Here is a 22,056-nt window from a genome sequence, read left to right on the forward strand (position 1 = left end):
CACTTGACACTATCATCACCTAACACCCCTCCACCATCACTGACGGCCAGCAATATTCCATACTCCCCTCAAGGGAGGTTCCTTGGGGCTAGTGAGGGGCTCTTGATCTACAGAATTGGATCTTTGCTTCGGTCCCCTGAATTGAGCCTGAATACCTTCCATCCCCCCCATCCCCCCCACATGTGCTGCATAATTCTACGGGTTTAGCTCTTCCCCATGATTATAATAATAATAATAATAATAATAATAATAATAATAATACTAATAATAATAATCTACACTGTAACTGCTACCACTCCATACCTACCAGCCCTATCACCTATGATCATCTACAAGCATCATCACCACCCAACACCATTTGTCACAACTCTCACCACCTAACACCACCTAGTACCATCTAACACCATCTATCACCACAGAACACCATCTTTCTTCCCCTCTGTGCCGTAGTCTCGGCACGGAGGGAAATTTTCTAAGTGGGATTTACCTAAATTATTTTTTTCCAAATTTAATGCGTTAAAGACAGGTTGGAGTGACTGACCCATGACGCGACTTCAGGGTTATCAGTCACTAGTGAGAGCCAACACTGATCTCAGTAATATAATCCGTGAGCATTAAAATATCTTATGTCATAAATCATCACTATTGCTGGAGCCTAAAATTTTGGAGAAAGAGAATGAAGATTAAGCTTATGTTTTTGTCCTGTGTTTTTGTCTTAATAATGGGTACACATACACTTACATTGTTGGAATACCCACAGGATTCTGTTTTCATGCTTTATGGAATATATTGTGGGAGCACTCGCAGTGTGGTATGCTATTATCCTAATGTACATGATAGATGAATTGGGGCAGTGAAAACTAGCTATATTTCTGTTTCCAACTCAATCACGCAAGAAGAGATGCAGACAGTAGTAATCTGTCAGCCTGAGCTAAAAGGTTTCAGAAGAACGGTAAAGATACAGCCAAGCAGTTCGCTACAAGTACAGTAGCTGTTCGACTGGGGTGAAAGTGGGAATCATCCAAAATACCCTAAATACTTAAATGTAGAAATAATTTCCTGCCCTACAAGTTGTTTTTTCCTTGACTAAACACACGAAGGTTTCGCTGCTTTCTACTAATTAACCAGTTTCCCCACACAGACAAATTGTCTGCTTCTTACACTTCAGAGACCCTCAATTATAGATATTGGTTCCTTGGTATACGCTAGAGACTACACGATGGTTACCTTTTCACCACCAGTCATAAATACTATTCTAAATTCAATAGGAATTAAACTCTCAGTATATATATATATATATATATATATATATATATATATATATATATATATATATATATATATATATATATATATATATATATATATATATATATATATATATATATATATTATATATATAATATATATATATATATATATATATATATATATATATATATATATATATATATATATATATGTGTGTGTGCATGTGTGGGTGTGCATGTGTGTGTGCATGTGTGTGTGTGTGTGTGTGTGTGTGTGTGTGTGTGTGTGTGTGTGTGTGTGTGTGTGTGTGTGTGTGTGTGTGTGTGTGTGTGTGTGTGTGTGTGTGTGTGTATGTGTGTGTGTGAATGTGTGTAAGAGAGAGGGAGATTACTTTCCAGAAAAAGTAAGTCTTAGACAGGGATGTGTAATGTCACCATGGTTGTTTAATATATTTATAGATGGGGTTGTAAAAGAAGTAAATGCTAGGGTGTTCGGGAGAGGGGTGGGATTAAATTATGGGGAATCAAATGCAAAATGGGAGTTGACACAATTACTTTCTGCTGATGATACTGTGCTTATGGGAGGTTCTAATGAAAAGTTTCAAAGATTAGTGAACGAGTCTGGGAGGGTGTGTAAAGATAGAAAGTTGAAAGTCAACGTAGATAAGAGTAAGGTGATGAGGGTGTCAAACGAGTTAGGTAAAGAAAAATTGAATATCACATTGGAGGGAGAGAGCATGGAAGAGGTTTATGTGTTCAGATATTTGGGAGTTGACCTGTCAGCAGATGGGATTACGAAGGACGAGGTTAACCATAGAATTGATGAAGGAAAAAGTGTGAGTGGTGAGTCGAGGTATCTTTGGAGAAAAGAAACGTTATTTAGAGAGCAAAGAAGGGAATATATGAGAGTATAGTGGTACCAACACTCTTATATGGGTGTGAAGCTTGGGTTGTAAATGCTGCATCGAGGAGGTGGTTGTAGGCAGTGGAATGTCCTGTCTAAGGGCAATGTGTGGTGCAAATATTGTACAGAGAATTCGGAGTGTGGAAATTAGGAGAAGATGTGGAGTTAATAAAATTATTATTTAGAGGGCTGAAGAGGGGTTGTTGAGGTGGTTTGATCATTTAGAGAGAATGCAACAAAACAGGATGATTTGGAAGGGATATAAATCTATAGTGGAGGGGAGGAGGGGTAGTCCTAGAAAAGAATAGAGGGAGGGGGTAAAAGAGGTTTTTGTATGCATGGGGTTTGGACAATGCAAAAGATGCATTTGTTATGATAATGGAACAACACAATGCATGAGATGCATTTTTGATCATATTGGAACAAGATAATGCACAAGATGCATTTGTTATGATAATGGAACAAGACAATGCATGAGATGCATTTTTGATCATAATGGAACAAGACAATGCACAAGATGCATTTATTATGATAATGGAACAAGACAATGCATGAGAGGCATTTTTTGATGATAATGGAACAAGAAAATGCATAAAACGCATTTTTGAGGACACTGGAGTAAGTGAATACGATGCAGAAAACATACATCAAACCAACTTTTTGCAAGACCATTTCTAAGAGGTCAGTGATTGTTGTCAGTTTGGTCTCCAGCGTTTAGTGTGGGAGAGCAAAACGCTGTGTAGAAAAGAGAAACAGAAAGCAAGAGATTATAATATATTACATCGTGACTAACTATGTATTCGACATGTACTGACCATCATGCAATTGACACTGTAGCTCAGTGGAGCTCAGGAGCTTCTCACACTCTGTTGTGAGCTCAACTCAAACACAGACTTCACTAACACAAGTGACTTGTGAAAAACAACCTATCATTTCTACAACATTTCTCTCTGTGTAGAGCTTTATCATGTCATGATAAAGTAGAGCTTTATTAAAACTTCCTGTACATGTCATTATTAATTAATACGCATTTTATTGCTATAAATTTTGATTGTGTAATAAATGACAGGAAAACAGGATAAATATTATTTCCATAAATGTCTTTCTAAACAAGGGCTCATCCATTTAAAAATTACAAAAATCAATAGTCTGAAATTGATGCATTTTTTGATTGTAATGGAACAAGACAATGCATGTGATGCATTTTTTGATGGTAATGGAACAAGACAATGCATGTGATGCATTTTTTGATGGTAATGGAATAAGACAATGCATGTGATGCATTTTTTGATGGTAATGGAACAAGACAATGCATATGATGCATTTTTTGATGGTAATGGAACAAGACAATGCATGTGATGCATTTTTTGATGGTAATGGAACAAGACAATGCATGTGATGCATTTTTTGATGGTAATGGAACAAGACAATGCATGTGATGCATTTTTTGATGGTAATGGAATAAGACAATGCATGTGATGCATTTTTTGATGGTAATGGAACAAGACAATGCATATGATGCATTTTTTGATGGTAATGGAATAAGACAATGCATGTGATGCATTTTTTGATGGTAATGGAACAAGACAATGCATGTGATGCATTTTTTGATGGTAATGGAACAAGACAATGCATGTGATGCATTTTTTGATGGTAATGGAACAAGACAATGCATGTGATGCATTTTTTGATGGTAATGGAACAAGACAATGCATGTGATGCATTTTTTGATGGTAATGGAACAAGACGTTGCATGTGATGCATTTTTTGATGGTAATGGAACAAGACAATGCATGTGATGCATTTTTTGATGGTAATGGAACAAGACAATGCATGTGATGCATTTTTTGATGGTAATGGAACAAGACAATGCATGTGATGCATTTTTTGATGGTAATGGAACAAGACAATGCATGTGATGCATTTTTTGATGGTAATGGAACAAGACAATGCATGTGATGCATTTTTTGATGGTAATGGAACAAGACAATGCATGTGATGCATTTTTTGATAGTAATGGAACAAGACAATGCATGTGATGCATTTTTTGATAGTAATGGAACAAGACAATGCATGTGATGCATTTTTTGATGGTAATGGAACAAGACAATGCATGTGATGCATTTTTTGATGGTAATGGAACAAGACAATGCATATGATGCATTTTTTGATGGTAATGGAACAAGACAATGCATGTGATGCATTTTTTGATGGTAATGGAACAAGACAATGCATGTGATGCATTTTTTGATGGTAATGGAACAAGACAATGCATGTGATGCATTTTTTGATAGTAATGGAACAAGACAATGCATGTGATGCATTTTTTGATAGTAATGGAACAAGACAATGCATGTGATGCATTTTTTGATGGTAATGGAACAAGACAATGCATGTGATGCATTTTTTGATGGTAATGGAACAAGACAATGCATGTGATGCATTTTTTGATGGTAATGGAACAAGACAATGCATGTGATGCATTTTTTGATAGTAATGGAACAAGACAATGCATGTGATGCATTTTTGATAGTAACGGAACAAGACAATGCATGTGATGCATTTTTTGATGGTAATGGAACAAGACAATGCAGGAGACTATTTCTAGTGATAATGGAGAAAGAAAATGGCTGAGACGCATTTTTTGAAGATACTGGAACAACACAATGCATGTGATGCATTTTTTGATCATATTGGAGCAAGACAATGCCCGAGATGCATTTGTTATGATAATAGAACAACACAATGCAGGAGGCCCATTTTTTGAAGATATTGGAACAAGACAATGCATAAATCGCATTTTTGAGGACACTGGAGTAAGACAGTGCATAAGATGCAGAAAACATACATCAGACCAACTTTTTGCGAGGCCAGTACTAAGAAGTCGGTGATTGTTGTCAGTTTGGTCTCCTCCAGCGTTTAATGTGGGAGACAGACAGGTGAGAGGGAGAGAGAGAGAGAGAGAGAGAGAGAGAGAGAGAGAGAGAGAGAGAGAGAGAGAGAGAGGGGGGGGAGAATGATATATTATATCGTGGTTAATATGATACTAACCATCGCAGTATTGACACTGTAACTCAGTGTAGCTCAGGAGTTTATCACACTTTGTTGTGAGCTCAACTGAAACATAGACTTCAATAACACAAGTGACTTGTGAAAAACAAGGTATCATTGCTACAACATGTCACTCTGTGTAGAGCTTTATCATGTCATGGTGAAGCTCTACACAGAGCTAAGCGTTGCTCTGTAACATGTGCTTTTTTCTAAATATAATCTGGCAGTGCGATATTTCGATCCTACAAAGACACTTGCTGACAATTCTGACAGGAACTTAACATGTTCCCATTAATATTAGCAACAAATTCCCACCAGACACAGAAAAAAAAACCCTAAGGAACCAGACATGTTCCCTTCACTACCGTCGACAGGTGTCTGACAGACAGCCAGACATGTGTGTCTGGCCGTCTGCATGACACAGGATGGGCACATGCAGAAAATTGCATGTAACAATAAGAAGATATCAGCCACCTTCGGGCTTAGCGCTACCCATGAAATTTATAATAATCCAGTGGCATGCAAGCACTTGCATGCCACTGTATGCATGCATGTGCAAAAGTAAGTTCTTTATTTACTGTATGTTTATACTTCTTCGCACACACACACACACACACACACACACACACACACACACACACACACACACACACACACACACACACACACACACACAGTACAGTAGCGACCAGTGAAGAGGCGGGGCCAGGAGCATGGACTCGACCCCTGCAACCTCAACTAGGTGAGTACACACACACACACACACACACACACACACACACACACAGTACAGTAGCGACCAGTGAAGAGGCGGGGCCAGGAGCATGGACTCGACCCCTGCAACCTCAACTAGGTGAGTACATACACACACACACACACACACACAATTAGCAAAAACTCATTTAAAATTAAGCCCTATCTAAAATTTACTCTTATTTGTTTAAAGATATATATTTTTTTTAATTTATGTTAACGTAAAAATTAATAATTTTGTACTAAAAGAACCTTAGAAAACTTACCTAACCTTATTATAACAAGCGCAATTTAATTTAGCTAACCCAACTAAATATATCTTAGATAAGTTTACAATAATTTAATAATAAACAAACACTCTTTGATATTCCTCGTGTCCATCTCACGCTATGCAAAATCTCAATGCACATAAAAGGCCCTAAAATCGGGAATTCATTACCTGTAAATATAAAAGAAACACTGTTTATAAATTCAAGTCTCTTCTCAAAAATCAATTACTCATCCACAACTAGATAAATACTGAATAATTGTATCTCATAAATTGTATCTCGTAAATGTTTCTCAAAATTGTATATCATAAATGTCTAACCTGTGACCCAATCAAACTTCATTTTTTAATTATATTACCTAACAGAATACTCCATTCTACTGAATGTTCAGCAACACAGTAAATGACCACATGACCTGTCTTTGTAATACACATTTGTACTAAATGGTTATCTGTTTACAATAATGTTTTTACCACTGAATATATCATTGCTTAGTTAATCTTAAGTTAATTTTAAGCCTGCCCATAATGCTCTGCATCCAAGGGGCTTTGGCATGTTGCACTGTAATAACTTTGTACTTCACTGTATCATGTTCAAATTAATAAATAAATATATTTATTTTCGTTAGGTTTAGAATGATTTTTGCGAAATTATGGCATACACAAATTTTCTCTTGCCTTGTTCGGCAAAAAGAGTGTTGCTGTTTAAGCCAAAATCGCAAGTTTTACCTATTCGGCACGACATATATATATATACATATATATATATATATATATATATATATATATATATATGTGTGTGTGTGTGTGTGTGTGTGTGTGTGTGTGTGTGTGTGTGTGTGTGTGTGTGTGTGTGTGTGTGTGTGTGTGTGTGTGTGTGTGTGTGAGTGTGTGTGTGTGTGTGTGTGTGTGTGTGTGTGTGTGTGTGTGTGTGTGTGTGTGTGTGTGAGTGTGTGTGAGTGTGTTGTGTGTGTGTGTGTGTGTGTGTGTGTGTGTGTGTGTGCATGTATGTATGTATGTATGTATGATGATGTAACTGTGGATTATCACTTTCTCACTTTCCAAGGGAGAATATCTTGAACCATAACTGTTGGGGCAGCGAACCTCTTAATAGAATCGATAGTTGTATCTCCTGATATTACAAGTTACGCCATTCTCTTGTCAGTTTCTTCATGAGCAGCATCCATCCAATCTGGGTGTGTTGGCTAGGGTCACCATGCTGAGTGAGGCAAAGGTGCCGTATGTTGTTGGGTGAAAGAGGTACTGCATCCTACTCTAGCTGCCTAGATAAACAGGAAGGAAAGGTGGGGCAATTGGCAGCTACCCCGTATTCTTGGGAATTTTTACTGCATCTAGAGTTACATAGTATTTTTTTCACAATATCTTGCTAGTGATAAACTCAGTGTTGTTTGCCTGATATTCATACTGGAAGAGATTAGGGTCAGTGTGCTGGTAACTCAGTGGCACGCACTATCTATTTTGCTATATAAATGGTCCAGAAAACTGACAAGATGATGAATGAGGGATGCATGGATCTCTGGAATAATGGCTCCTAGAGACTGTTCTGTACAGGTGAACCCCGTGTCGAAAACTCAATATGGTAGTGCAGACCCCGTGGGTATGAAACCCCACCCTGTGTCTTATATCCCAGGTTCTTGGAAGTGCAGACTTGTTACGATGTTAAACTCGTTTGTGCTTCTCAGAATTCTTCTAGCTGCAAGGTCGCAAAATTTTGTGTGGGTGCAAAACTTAAACAAAATTAATTAGAGGTAAATAGAGATGGAGGGAGGAAGAAGAAGAAGAAGAAAGAGAAGACGAAAAAGGAGAGAGATTTACACAAGACTCGTGAGCAACAAGTTTCTTTCCTGTTAGCAATAAAAATATCCACTTGTTACACATGTGTCTTGTTTATTTACTTAATGGTGTCGTACATGTTTAACATAATGCAAGATTTTCTTATTTGACATTAATACGTCATCAGACTGGACCAGCCATTGTTAGTGGTCATGACTCTACCCTGAGGCCAGTCCCCGTTCCCCTTCTCATCCTTTCTTTCCAACACTACCCTCTCGTTCCCTCCCTTCCCCATCTCCTGCTCAGCTCCCATCACTTTCTAAATCCCTCCCACACACAATCAGTCTCATGCTACCCCCACTGCCATGTAGAGCAGTGCCATGGAAGGCCCAGCATGGCAGAACATTTAAAAAGTTGCATATTGAGAAAATATACCGGCACTATATTAGGAAAATGGTCTCAAAAACGAATAACGACACATTTATTTTACGTTTTGCCTGTTCGAACTCTTGAAGAGCAAAACACCACCGTAACAAGTGTCTCATTACTTGCTGTTATGCCCTTTTACTTAACGTGTTCACATTTCTTCGAATTACATTTCATTAATCTCAAGGTAATGAGCCGTTTCCGAACACTTGCCCTCATTACATGAAATAAATAATTAAATAAATAATTAAACAAGAAATGTATACCTCTCCGTGTGAATATACTGAGAGGTTAATTTAGTACCTATTTAAGGCATTAAAATACTCTTGACTGGTGGTGAACAGGCTGCCTGCAGCCGTACTGACCATCGTCAACTTAATGGACTTTAAGCCGTGAAGAAATTTTGATTCTTGAAATGACTAATATTTTTGAAAATATAATTTTCCTTAGCGAGATATAGCAAAAAGTCAATGTAACTTCCGTAATCCTGTTATTTCTGAATGTACACAATAAGCCAGTTGATCTGAAGGCACAAGTGAAATGTAATATTTCCTCTCATACTTTTGGGTATATAAGCAGCTTCTGCTTACTTGGACCATTGGTTATCGTATATTTGTCTAACTTGTTTTGGAAGATACACGGAATACTGCCCACGGTGACAATACTTGAGAGTTCGTTTCATTCATTTAAAACTCTAAGTATGTTTTCTTCTATATTCTTCCTAAAACTGCATGTATTCAACTTCTCTACTTTGTTTCCACTTCTGTCTTGGCTAGATATTTTCAGGACCATATTTATATTCCGTCTTACTCCTGTGAATCTTAGTTACACCTTAAAATATTCTCTCTGGTAAGAGTTTACGTTCTTGGTTCTCCCTAGTGCCATATGGAATTAATTTTGTTACCCTTCTCTGTACATTTTCCAACACGTTTATGTTAATTACGTTATATGATTCATAACATAAACATGGCCTTATCAATTATATCTACTCATTTTTATCTCGTCAGCGAACATGTGTCGCTATGTATTTACCCCTCACGGCTGTTAATGTTGATAAATGCACAAACCAGAAAGGCTTCCAGCCTTCAGCACTTCTCTCTTCACATCATCTCCGATTTCTGGAAACGGGAATCACTTATCCTTGGCAGAAACATTAACGTTATAAGAAGACTTGCCAAATACGGTCTTATTAATGGTATACAAGATGAACAAATTGATGAATAAGACACCTGTGTAAAAATTGGGTATTTTTATTGTTGAAAGATTTCGCTTGTAGAGAAAGCCTCTTCAGTTGAATGCAGAAATTATTTTAATACAGGAAACAGTGGAAGAACTTGATAACTAATTTTAAGGTGTATAGTCCCTTAGCGTTTATTGAAAGTAGTGAGTTCCTCAGCATGCAACGTATCCCTTAATAATACCAACAGACACTTCAAGAGATCTACAAACTCTTCCACCTCCATCAAAGACGACTTAGTATGTAAGATGCAGAGAACCAATAATCTACTAGTACAGTAGCTGTCTTACCCTGCGGAGGATGTGACGAGAAGTATGTAGGTAGAACAGCAGGCGTCCTCCAACTGTGACTTCGTGAATGTAAATGCGTTCGAAGCTGAGACGATCCAAGCAACACGAGAATAACGAGGAATACCTAAGTGTATGTACAGTGAACATTGTGAATATATCACTTTATATACACAGAAACGTACATATCTGTGTATATCATACTGCATGATTTCAATATTTTTAGCTGTTAATATAATGAAAAAAAAATATGTGCTTAAAAACTTTTATTCAGTTCCTAAAAAAATAAATATTATTAATATTAATACTACTACTACTACTACTACTACTACTACTACTACTACTACTACTACTACTACTACTACTACTAATAATAATAATAATAATAATAATAATAATAATAATAATAATATTGTTATTATTATTATTATTATTATTATTATTATTATTATTATTATTATTATTATTATTATTATTATTGTAAAAAATAACATTAATTTTATTACTGTTATTAGTAAGATTCTTCACATATTCGTGATGCAACATAAACAAACCTGCCCAGTTAATGAGGAATCTGCAATTTCTAATTTCTAGTTAGTTGACTTGCATATTCATTAGTCTCTTTACTTTCTAGTTAACTGGTTTACTTGCTGCCTAGTTAACTGCTTTACTAAAACTCTCTTGTTAGTTGATTGGATTACTTACTAGTTAATATATCTACTGAGACTCTCCAGGAAGTTGTATTACACACACACACACACACACACAGAGGCACACACACACAGGCACAAACACAGGCAGGAACCATACATAGCTTTAAGATGAGGAATGATAAAGCTCATGGAGCAGGGAAAGAGAGAACCTAGCAGCCCCTCAGTGAAGAGGCGGGGCCAGGAGCCGAGTCTCGACCCCTGGGTTGCCTGCATCTTGTGGGACAGCAGAAAGACATTTGATGCACAACGCCGGTGATTGATCCACAAACTGGAACAGCAGGAATATGGTCAAGGAAGGCACTCGGGTGGAACAGTGAATATCTAGAGGGTAGAATGCAGAAAATTATGGTAGGGAAACATACATCCAAAAAGAGGGTAACAGGTAGGCACAGCTTCGTTCAATACTAGAAGGCAGCAAGTAGGGACCTCTTCGTTCAGTACTAGAGCTCTTTCTTAATCTGAGTTTGTACTCGGCCAGAGATCTCATGAGTTTGTACTCAGCCAGAGATCTCATGCTCTGTAGCTCTGTTTGCTGAATATAATAATGGTATACAATACGGACATATTGATAAGGAAGACACATATGCAACAGTTAGATATCTCTATTCCGAAAAGTTTCGCCTACACATTAGGCTTCTTCAGTCGAGCCCAGAAGAGTCAGCAGAAGCAGTACATATGTAAAAGGGATGTAATTAGTCCATCACCCTTGAGCACATAGTTTTGAGGTGGTCACTCTTCTCCACAGTTTGGAACATTGTTCCATTGAGACAATCTTCAAGAACACTTGAGCAGGCAGCTGGACCTTAATCGAAACCAAGTGCAAGTTCTTGCTTATAAGTCACACAACCTCAGCAACGCATGCAAGGCAAGCAAATTTTAAAATACATGTAGATACCTCAGTGAAGAATCCGCCAAGCATTGCAAACGACGTACGTCAGATCTGTTTCAGAATATGCAGCATGATCTACACCTGGGAAAACACGTCAGGAACCTGCAGAAAGTTCAGACGCTTGCATATCTCCAGAACTAGGAGGTTCAACTTTGAAGAGAGGCTTCAAATATTAAATCTAACAACACTAGTAAAGAAATGGGATCATGGAAGACATAACAACAAAAGTAAGCAAAGGTTTCGGTAGAAGAAAGACAAACTGTTTGAAGTGGAAAGAGATACGATGTTAGGTAATTCTGGTTATTCTTCTAATGGAAAGTAAATGGAACAAGTTTGACGAGCAGGTGGAGAAAGTAAAGTCCATACATGTACACTTTAAAGAGTAGATGTGATAGTGTTTAAGTGGGGCGAAGGCAGGGACAGGAGCTGAGTCTCGACCCAGTGGAACTAGTCAAAACGCTACAAAACGTGCATAAGTCTGCCTCTGTAACTTTAAACAGATAATTATACATCTAATCATGTGTAAGCAGGGGTAATAGGATCTATCTATCTATATCTATAGCTATATATATATATAAATATGTATATAAATATATATATATATATATATATATATATATATATATATATATATATATATATATATATATATATATATATATATATATATATATAGTTTCTAATTTGAAATTTAGTAATATATACAGGAGAAGGGGTTACTAGCCTCTTGCTCCCGGCATTTTAGCCTCCTCTTACGACACGCATGGCTTTCGGAGAAAGAATTCTATTCCACTTCCCCATGGAGATAAGAGAAAATAAACCAGAACAAGACCTAGTAAGAAAATAGAAAAACACCCAGAGGGGTATATATATATATATATATATATATATATATATATATATATATATATATGCTTGTACATGTATGTATAGTGTGACTTAAGTGTAAGTAGAAGTAACAAGACGTACCTGAAATATTGCATGTTTATGAGACAATATATATACATATATATATACAGAGCAGGCGAAATATACACAAACACTGATCTCTGGCTGAAGGAGACTCGAACCTACAAACCTTGGAACAAGGTACGCAGTGCTATACCAATCTCACCACACTGGACCAATACCTTGGCGTCCAGCTTGCGCTTGCCAGCATGCAGAGGAAGAAAATCAGCCGAGTTAATACTAGAGTGAACCAAGGAAAAAAAAACAACCGCAGACATGTGAGCAGAAGGGTCAGACTACAACCTACCCAGAGGAATAAGAACCAACAACCAACAACCAGGATGTATTAACCAGTACTCAACAGAAACAATAACAATCAATAACCAGGATGTATTAACCAGTACTCACCAGGAACATTAACAACTAACAATCTCCTCGTTCCTTTACCTTCATCAGACTTACTCTTCACTCAACTTCCCTACAATATTTTTTCCCCATTTTCTCTCTTTTCCATCACTTCATCCACCTAACCCACAATTCGTTCTCCCATTCTTTCCTCTCACCACAAAATACATATTAAACATATATTGCTGAAACTGGCACAGAAAGTAAGAAAGAAAAAGGCAAAGTTTCCACTCAAAAGGAATACTTGGATCTGGACCGAGTGAATGGAGAAGAGAGAGAGAGAGAGAGAGAGAGAGAGAGAGAGAGAGAGAGAGAGAGAGAGAGAGAGAGAGAGAGAGAGAGAGAGAGAGACAGACAGACAGACAGACAGACAGACAGACAGACAGACAGGCAGAGAGAGAAAGAGAGATCTGCTTTGGTGCGGGTTGTGAATGGAGTTCCTAAGTACGAGCGTTAAACTTCCGCTGTTTTTGATATATATAAACAAAATTGGGGAAACTTAATATTATGTATTATTCTTTGCAGATGATGTGACTTGAATATTAGACATAACAGATGGAGAGGACAAGAAGAAACTTCAAAATGCCCCAAAAATGCTTTAAAGGTGAGTAAGAAAGGAGAAATTTAAGTTAAAATCCTGATAAATGTAATGTATTGCGAATATAAAGAAAGAATCAGAAGTCCGGACAAAAATTAAATGAATGGAATACCTATCAATTACGCAGTTCAGTGTAGATAAAAGCAAGCTAAAAAAAATATATAGAACTTGGACATACAGAATGATGAAAGGACTTGGGAGTTATGGTAAGCAGGAACCTGAAGGTAAGACAGCAATACCTAAACGTACGTAACAAAGCAAACAGATTGCTGGGATTTATATCAAGAATTTTAAACAACAGAAGTCCAGAGGTTATACTACAGCTCTACACATCATTAATAAGGTCTCACTTAGATTAAGAAACTCAGGCTTGGTTTCCACACTACGGAATGAAACCATTCAGAGAAGAATGACAAAATTAATCCATTGCAAAAGAAATCTTCCATACGAAGAAAGATTGAAATTCCTTAAAATACATTATCTTATAAGGCAAAGAACGTGGGAAGACTAACAACCGCCGGTCTCGTGGAGGATCCATCTTAGATCCAACCTACCAAACATTCTCACTCGTCCCTTACAAGTCCCTCTCAAATCCAACCTATCCAGCATTCTCCACCTGACTCTCAACCCTATAAATACTCATGTACTATTCGCCCACTGTGGGCGAAACGTCGTCAATAAAGGATCGCATTATGCTGCATTTGTGTTTATTTTTCCGTTGTATCTATATTTCATACCATTTATTTCCAGAATAATTTGGCCTACTTTTATTTATCACCAGAATCATACGGCCTGTTTCTGTATCATCAGCAGATTTACTCATGTCACTCGTAGTTTCTTCATTAAGGTCATTAATCTAAATTATGAACATCAATGGGCCAAAAACTGATCCCAGTGGAACGCCTCTAGTGAAAAGTCCTCATTCATATTTGACCTCATTAATGGAAACTCCCTGCTTTCTATTGGTAACCAATGCCTCTCTCCATGCTAGAACTTTTCCTCCTATACCATGAGATGCCACTTTTCTTAAGAGTTTTTTGTGAGGTACTCTGTCGAAGGCTTTTCTGAAATCCAAATAACATCATATTCTTTATCATTATTTATTGCCTCAAATGCTTTACTGCAGAACGTCAGTAAATTTATCAGGCAGGAACAACCTCTCATGAATCCATATTGAGACTCAATAATCAAATTATGCTCGTCAAGGTGACTTCTAATAATATCAACTAGAGTGATGAATGGTTTGAAAAACCGACAAGTTGAAGATTGAGACACTTATGCAACATATGTTGCATAAGTGTCTCAATCTTCAATATCAACTAGAATTGATTCTAATAATTTGCCCACTATAGACGTCAGACTTTTTGGACGATAATTTGATGGGATAGACACATCCCCTGATTTAAATATAGGAATTACATCAGCCATCTTCCACATCTCTGGCACAACACCAGTTTGGATGAAAGAATTAACACTCTTGTTAGCAGCCGACTAAGTTCTAACTTACATTCTTTAATTACCATTGAAAATTATTCGTCAGGGCCCAGGAACTTATTTTGTTTCAGTTTATCTACCTGTTTGGGAAATATATGTACTTTACACGTTGTAATTTATTAAGAAAATAGTCATAAATGCAGATATTTCATTATCGAAACTATAATCATGGTGCATAAGATCATTAGCTAGGTTTCCCCAGTCGAGATTATACAGGTGTTCCCTAAGTCGATTATAATTGGCAGAGCGAAAATCGGGGATTTTTACTGTATTAGCCTCATTCTTGTACTCCCAGGTAATATTAAATGTAATAGGTTTGTGATCACTTGCGCCAAACTCTTCAGTGATCTAAAGATTATTTACGAGTGTTTTTTTATTTGACAAGACTAGGTCGAGTAAATTATTACCTCTGGTAGGCTCCATTACACACTGCTTCAAAAAACAGTCCTGAACTACTTGCACAAAATCACTGGACTCCAGATTACTGGTCAAAGAAGTCCAGTCAATTTGACTGAAGTTAAAATCTCTCACTATTACTACGTTATCGTGTCTGGAAGACCTAACAATTTCGCCCGAAAGAAGTCTCCTTCTATCGCTTTCTAAACCTGGAGGACGGTATATTAAACATAAAATTAATTTGTCTTGACTTTATAGAAATTTTACCCAAAGGGATTCTGTGATTAATCCATTTATTTTTAAACCTGTTTTTATGCAATAATTTATATTTTCTCGTACATATAATGCAGCTCCACCCCCTTTCCTCGACAATCATGTCCCGACTCTTTAAATAATGCCAACTTTCAGTTATAACAATGATATTTAAGTTCCAAGAACATGCTACCAAACGTAATTGATTAATTTTGCTTTTGGCGCTTCAAGTATTAGTATAAAATACATTAATATGTTTTTCTTCTACACCTTTGTCCGATTCAGCTTTGCTTTTACACAATTTCTGTTAATATTATTACCCTGTGTTACTTGACGACTGTTATTCTTAAGATATCAAGGCTTAAATCAACATTTACACACTCAATACGTTTCCTTCCTACCTCTAACTTATCCCAATTTGAAGCCCTAACAACACTGTCAACTGAACTAGCGAGAAAACCTACACCTGCCCTGGATAAGCGAACCCCATCCCTGGCATACATGTAATTTCTGCCACATAAGTGGTCCCAGTTATCGATGAATGGTACTGCAATATCCTTACAGTGTTTCTCCAGCCGACAATTAATACAAGTTGCTCTGGCAACCATTCATTTACAACACTCCTTCTTGGCAAAATGCCACATATAACAGGGTTCCCTCTCTTATTCCTAATTATGTCTTTTGCTGTCCTATACTTCCAGCTAAATCCTAACTTCTACACTTGCCTACATCATTGCCTCCAGCACCGAGGCAGATAATAAGATTAATCCCATTACCATTCATGATATTGTCAACCTGCTAACAATATCCTACATCCCAGCCCCAGGAGAGCAAACCCTCTGTCTCCTACTCCTATCCTTCAAGCAGAAGGTCCTATATACCATCTCCAACAGGCACAATGTTTTTACCTTTCTTGGTGTTCTTCGTCGTGACGTTCCCAGTACTCGATTCACATCCGCCAGGTAGCACGAAAAATGGGCTTGAGGTTTCCACAGCAGTCTCTTGGTTCTTCGTCATTTCTACCTCTCCATCTGTCCTCTTGATCCTCAGCTTCATTCCATGCTGCCTGGCCACTGTCTAGGTTCCTGTCTTGACCTGAGGATTCACAACAGGAGGATTACTACAAATCCTCTTGTTTTCCTCAGTCAGTCACTGTATCTCGAGCTTAGCCGCCCTCAGTTCCTCCTTAGGCTGCTGGTAGAATTGCTCAATAGAATCTATTCAATTTCAAAGAGAAAACACTAGACACGTCTTCACAAGTTCCACGTCACCACTGAGAAGGGCAAATATTTTTGTTAATGCGTTTTGGTTTGAGAAGAACATGCTAAGTATGGGCCAGTAGGCCTGCTGCAGTGCTCTTTCTTTCTTACGTTCTGAAACAAGTTAGCCTCAATGATTGATGATAAGCAAGTCCTAATAAAACCCAGTCCTTCTCTCTCACATATTTGCCTAATATATTTTCATCTAAAGCTCCCAAAGGATCTTCCAGTGAGAGCAATTAAGTTCCCAATACTAAAGTCTTCCTTTTTTTTAAGCAAGCAACAAGAGGTGATGAAGGGGGAAGTGGGGGTTCAGCCAAAGAGCTTAAAGCTCACAGTCCGCAGCTCACTCAGCAAGAACTCGCAGATAGGGTCGTAACATTATAGAAAATAATACTGGTTAGGGGAGGCGAGGCTGGGGACAGTTCTCGGAATCGCCAAACGAGTTTTTTTTTTCCTCAAGCACTCCGAGTTCTGAGAAATTAGTATGTGGATTGTGGGCGGAGTTGTCTGTAGCCGCCAAGAGTTTTCTAGCGTTTTCTCTGCACGACTACAAGGATACTAATGAACTGTAGCGTACATAAGATTGATGGCCTCTCGCTCGCTCCCTCTTTCTCGCTAACATAAAAACAACGTAAACTTATTCATTTTAGTCTACTCTCAGCGCTGTCGGTGTTTGATAACAACCTTGGCTTATCTGCGGTTGTCCGAAAATACATGCGGTTAAGACCCCCACGGTTTGTCTTCAGGCACCTGCGGTGCGTGCAAAACACAAGTGCAGCATTGGGATAGGAATGTGAAATGTATTTGCAACATTAACTTAATTTTATGGTGCCTTTCACTGAATAAGGGAATTCAATTAACGCTCCCCCATGTAAATAATAATAATAAAAATAATAATAATAATAATAATAATAATAATAATAATAATAATAATAATAATAATAATAATAATAATAATAATAAAAGTCCAAATTGGACAAAATACAGGATAGAGCTTGAATGGGGTACCAGATTCATGAAAAAGGCACTGGCCTTTTCAGAAACAGTTTCAGCTTTCCAGTAACTGGTTCTGGCAGGGCGTCCAGTACTGAGAATTGCAAGGTGCAACAGCGGGCCGCTTGGGTGTCTCTCTCACTCTTGCTCAGTCATACAACACACACATACACATACACAGACATACACACACACACATATGTGTGTGCACTTACATATGTATTCAGAATATATGTGAATATATTTATGTTTGCATAGAAATTTTTTTATGGACACAGATGCAGGTGCTTACTTATGAGTATGTAAATATGTGTATAGATACGTATGTATGTATATATACAGTTCCCGTGATAATGTGAGGAATCACGAAAGCGCTTGGAATTTCACAATTTTTTCACAGTGGTTGTTCTGCGTATTGTGATAGCACCTGTTTACTGTGATCTATATATATATATATATATATATATATATATATATATATATATATATATATATATATATATATATATATATATATATATATATATATATATATATAACAACACTGCGCTAGCCAAGGATTCGAACCCATGTTGTACTGGCCTGCCTCATGGTAAGCGAGAACCACATGACGCTTTAAACCACAGGACCACCCAACCCTGGAAATATAAACACAAATGCAGTATAATGTGATCCTTTATTGACAACGTTTCACCCACACAGTGGGCTTTCTCAAGTCACTGCATTTGTGTTTATATTTCCATTGTGTCGGTATTTTATACCATTTATTACCACCACCCAACCCTACAAGAATGGCGCAGCCAGCAATGCTAGCTGTTGGGCCGCCATCCGAGGGCATACGGAGGTGTGGGAGCTTCTAATCTAATCTCATTCTCATCCCTGTTTGGTGTACTAGCCTCACGAGCAGTATTCATATAAATACTGCTTACCATGAGGCAGGCCAGTACAACATGGGTTCGAATCCTTGGCTAGCGCAGTGTTGTTATTGATCAATACCACTCGTTTGTGGTTACAGTAATATATATATATAATATATATATATATATATATATATATATATATATATATATATATATATATATATATATATATATATATTACTGTCTGAAACGAGTAAAACTTTGGCAGGTTTAAAAATACATCAGACATACAAAAATGTGAATTTCTAGAACATCTTAATAGCACTAGAAGTTATACATTAACACCTCTAACGCATTTCTTTATATTGTTTGTATTACACTAAAATCTTTGGTTCAAACTCCAGATTATTATTTGCAGTTGCGTTGAAATCTCCTATAATCTACTGATAAAAAGGATCAGCAGTGAAGAGCTGCTGGCTCTCCATAATTATGGTATTCGGAAGCATTATAAGAGGTTCGTAACAGTAATTTTTATATCATCGCTGAGGCAGCCTATGGAACTAGCCTGAGGAGAGAGTCGCTTCCACAATAACGTAGCAGACCTAAGAAATTTCCTACCACACAACGTTGTTAACCTAGTCATAAACGGAGCGTTAAATGATTTCCCGATCATTTAGTTCCTCTTTTATATCCGGTTATTCCATTGCCATTAGGTCTCCGATGCAGTGAAATCCTCTCCATCATTTCACTGGGAAGGTATTGAAGCCTCAGTTCGTAAAAGTGGAACTCACGGCACGTATATACCCAAGAGTATATATCTTTCGGTTTATATACACTAAGGGTTTACTTTATTCCCTATAACAGGGATGAAAATATTCTTGAATTAAGGTATACAGGTAATATTCAACCTTAGTGGTCCTTCGTTGTTGTCGATAGGTTTTAAGATTAACAGATCAACAGCAAATTCTCTTCAGTTCCTGAAAATTCTTGGTCTGGGTAGGAGTACTCGTCCTCTATTTCGATCACCGATTAGCAGTTTCTTAGCATGACCCTCATGGTCTTAAAAAAACAGAATGACGGAATAAAGCTACGTTATCATTTGTATGAATGATGTCCAAAGAAGCTATATCGGGTTATTGGCTCCCTACCTACATAATACATCGCCAGGAGTACTAAAGATACCCGAAATCTGAAAGAAAAGAAATAATCCTCAGGGTGTTAACCTACTAAACTATAAGTGTTATTGGTGTATGAAGACGAGGAGCTATAGGTCACTCTCTACCAGACCAGTTACATGATCTGAAAAAATGCAGCAGCAAATGAAAAGTAGGTATGCCACTGAGTTGCTAGGAGAGAACGAACCGTGTCGGCTGGTAGGGTGAACGTCCTACATGTCAAATTTAAGGTTAACCCAATATAAAGAGGTTTAATATAGCCTTCAGGAGTACCTTAAATGATGTAATTGGGATTCAGATAAAGACCCACTACGATCACTGCTCAGAAACAGAGAGAGACAGACAGAGGGAGACAGACAGAGGGAGACAGACAGAGGGAGAGACAGGCAGACAGAGTGAGAGAGACAGAGATACAGAGACACAGAGATAGAGAGAAAGAGAGAGAGGGGAGGGGAAACAAGAGAAAGTATTGCAATAAAATGTTTATTCCTGCAGACTGTTGCTACCTGTGCGGCGACCTTGGTGGAGAATTCTGAGAAGCGTTGTCGGTCAGCCGTTCTCAGAAATGGAGGTGGTGCTCCACGCTCACCGGCACGTACTACGCTAAAGCCCCGTCCTTCGTCAGGTACCTCTTCGTAGCCTATTCCATCGTCAGGTATCTCTTCCAAGCCTTGCTCATTGCCACGTACCCCGTTAAAGCCCCGTCCTTCGTCAGGTACCTCTTCGTAGCCTCGACATTTCATCGGGATAATGAAATGTCACCAAGACATTGGCCGAACTGTCACTTACGATCATTATAGTTTGAGGTTCAACACAAAATGACAGGTATCGGCACTCTGAAGTAGTTTGAATAATATTACCACTATAAGTCAGAGGAAGGCCATAGATAGGTTAATGAAAGCTTGCACGAGAAGATAGCTGTCTGAGGTGGAATTATGTATCAGTTGATTAGGCACTACTCTAAAGTATGCTCACAGCTGCTACTTTAGTAGACCCACTTCTCCTCCAGTTCTCTCTCTCTCTCTCTCTCTCTCTCTCTCTCTCTAAGCCAAGCCATGAACTGAGTACTGGGAGAAAACAAAAAGGCTGAACAAAGTTAAAGGCCAAGGTATGAGAAAGAGGATTGTAGCACCGTGGGTTGTAGCACTGTGGGTTGTAGCACTGTGGGTTGTAGCACCGTGGGTTGTAGCACCGTGGGTTGTAGCACCGTGGGTTGTAGCACTGGGGGTTGTAGCACCGTGGGTTGTAGCACTGTGGGTTGTAGCACTGTGGGTTGTAGCACCGTGGGTTGTAGCACCATGGGTTGTAGCACCGTGGGTTGTAGCACTGTGGGTTGAAACACTGTGGGTTGCAGCACTGTGGGTTGTAGCACTGTGGGTTGTAGCACCGTGGGTTGTAGCACTGTGGGTTGAAACACTGTGAGTTGTAGCACTGTGGGTTGTAGCACTGTGGGTTGTAGCACTGTGGGTTGAAACACTGGGTTGTAGCACTGTGGGTTGAAACACTGTGGGTTGTAGCACCGTGAGTTGTAGCACAGTTAATTTTAGCACCGTGGGTTGTAGCACTGTGGGTTGAAACACTGTGAGTTGTAGCACTGTGGGTTGTAGCACTGTGGGTTGTAGCACTGTGGGTTGAAACACTGGGTTGTAGCACTGTGGGTTGAAACACTGTGGGTTATAGCACCGTGGGTTGTACCACTGTGAGTTGTAGCACCGTGGGTTGCAACACTGTGGGTTGTAGCACCGTGGGTTGTAACACTGTGGGTTGTAGCACCGAGGGTTGTAGCACTGTGGGTTGTAGCACCGTGGGTTGTAGCACTGTGGGTTGTAGAACCGTGGGTTGTATCACCGTAGGTTGTAGCACCGTGGGTTGTAGCATAGTTGATTTTAGCACCGAGGGTTGTAGCACATTGGGTTGTAGCCCCGTGGGTTGTAGCACTGTGTGTTGTAGCACCATGGGCTGTAGCACCGTGGGTTGTAGCACTGTGGGTTGTAGCACCGTGAGATGCAGCACCGTGGGCTGTAGCACTGTAGGTTGTAGCACTGTGTGTTGTAGCACCATGGGCTGTAGCACTGTAGGTTGTAGCACTGTGGGTTGTAGC

Source organism: Cherax quadricarinatus, chromosome 29, assembly GCF_038502225.1.
Source record: "Cherax quadricarinatus isolate ZL_2023a chromosome 29, ASM3850222v1, whole genome shotgun sequence".
In the NCBI taxonomy this organism is placed as follows: Eukaryota; Metazoa; Arthropoda; class Malacostraca; order Decapoda; family Parastacidae; genus Cherax; species Cherax quadricarinatus.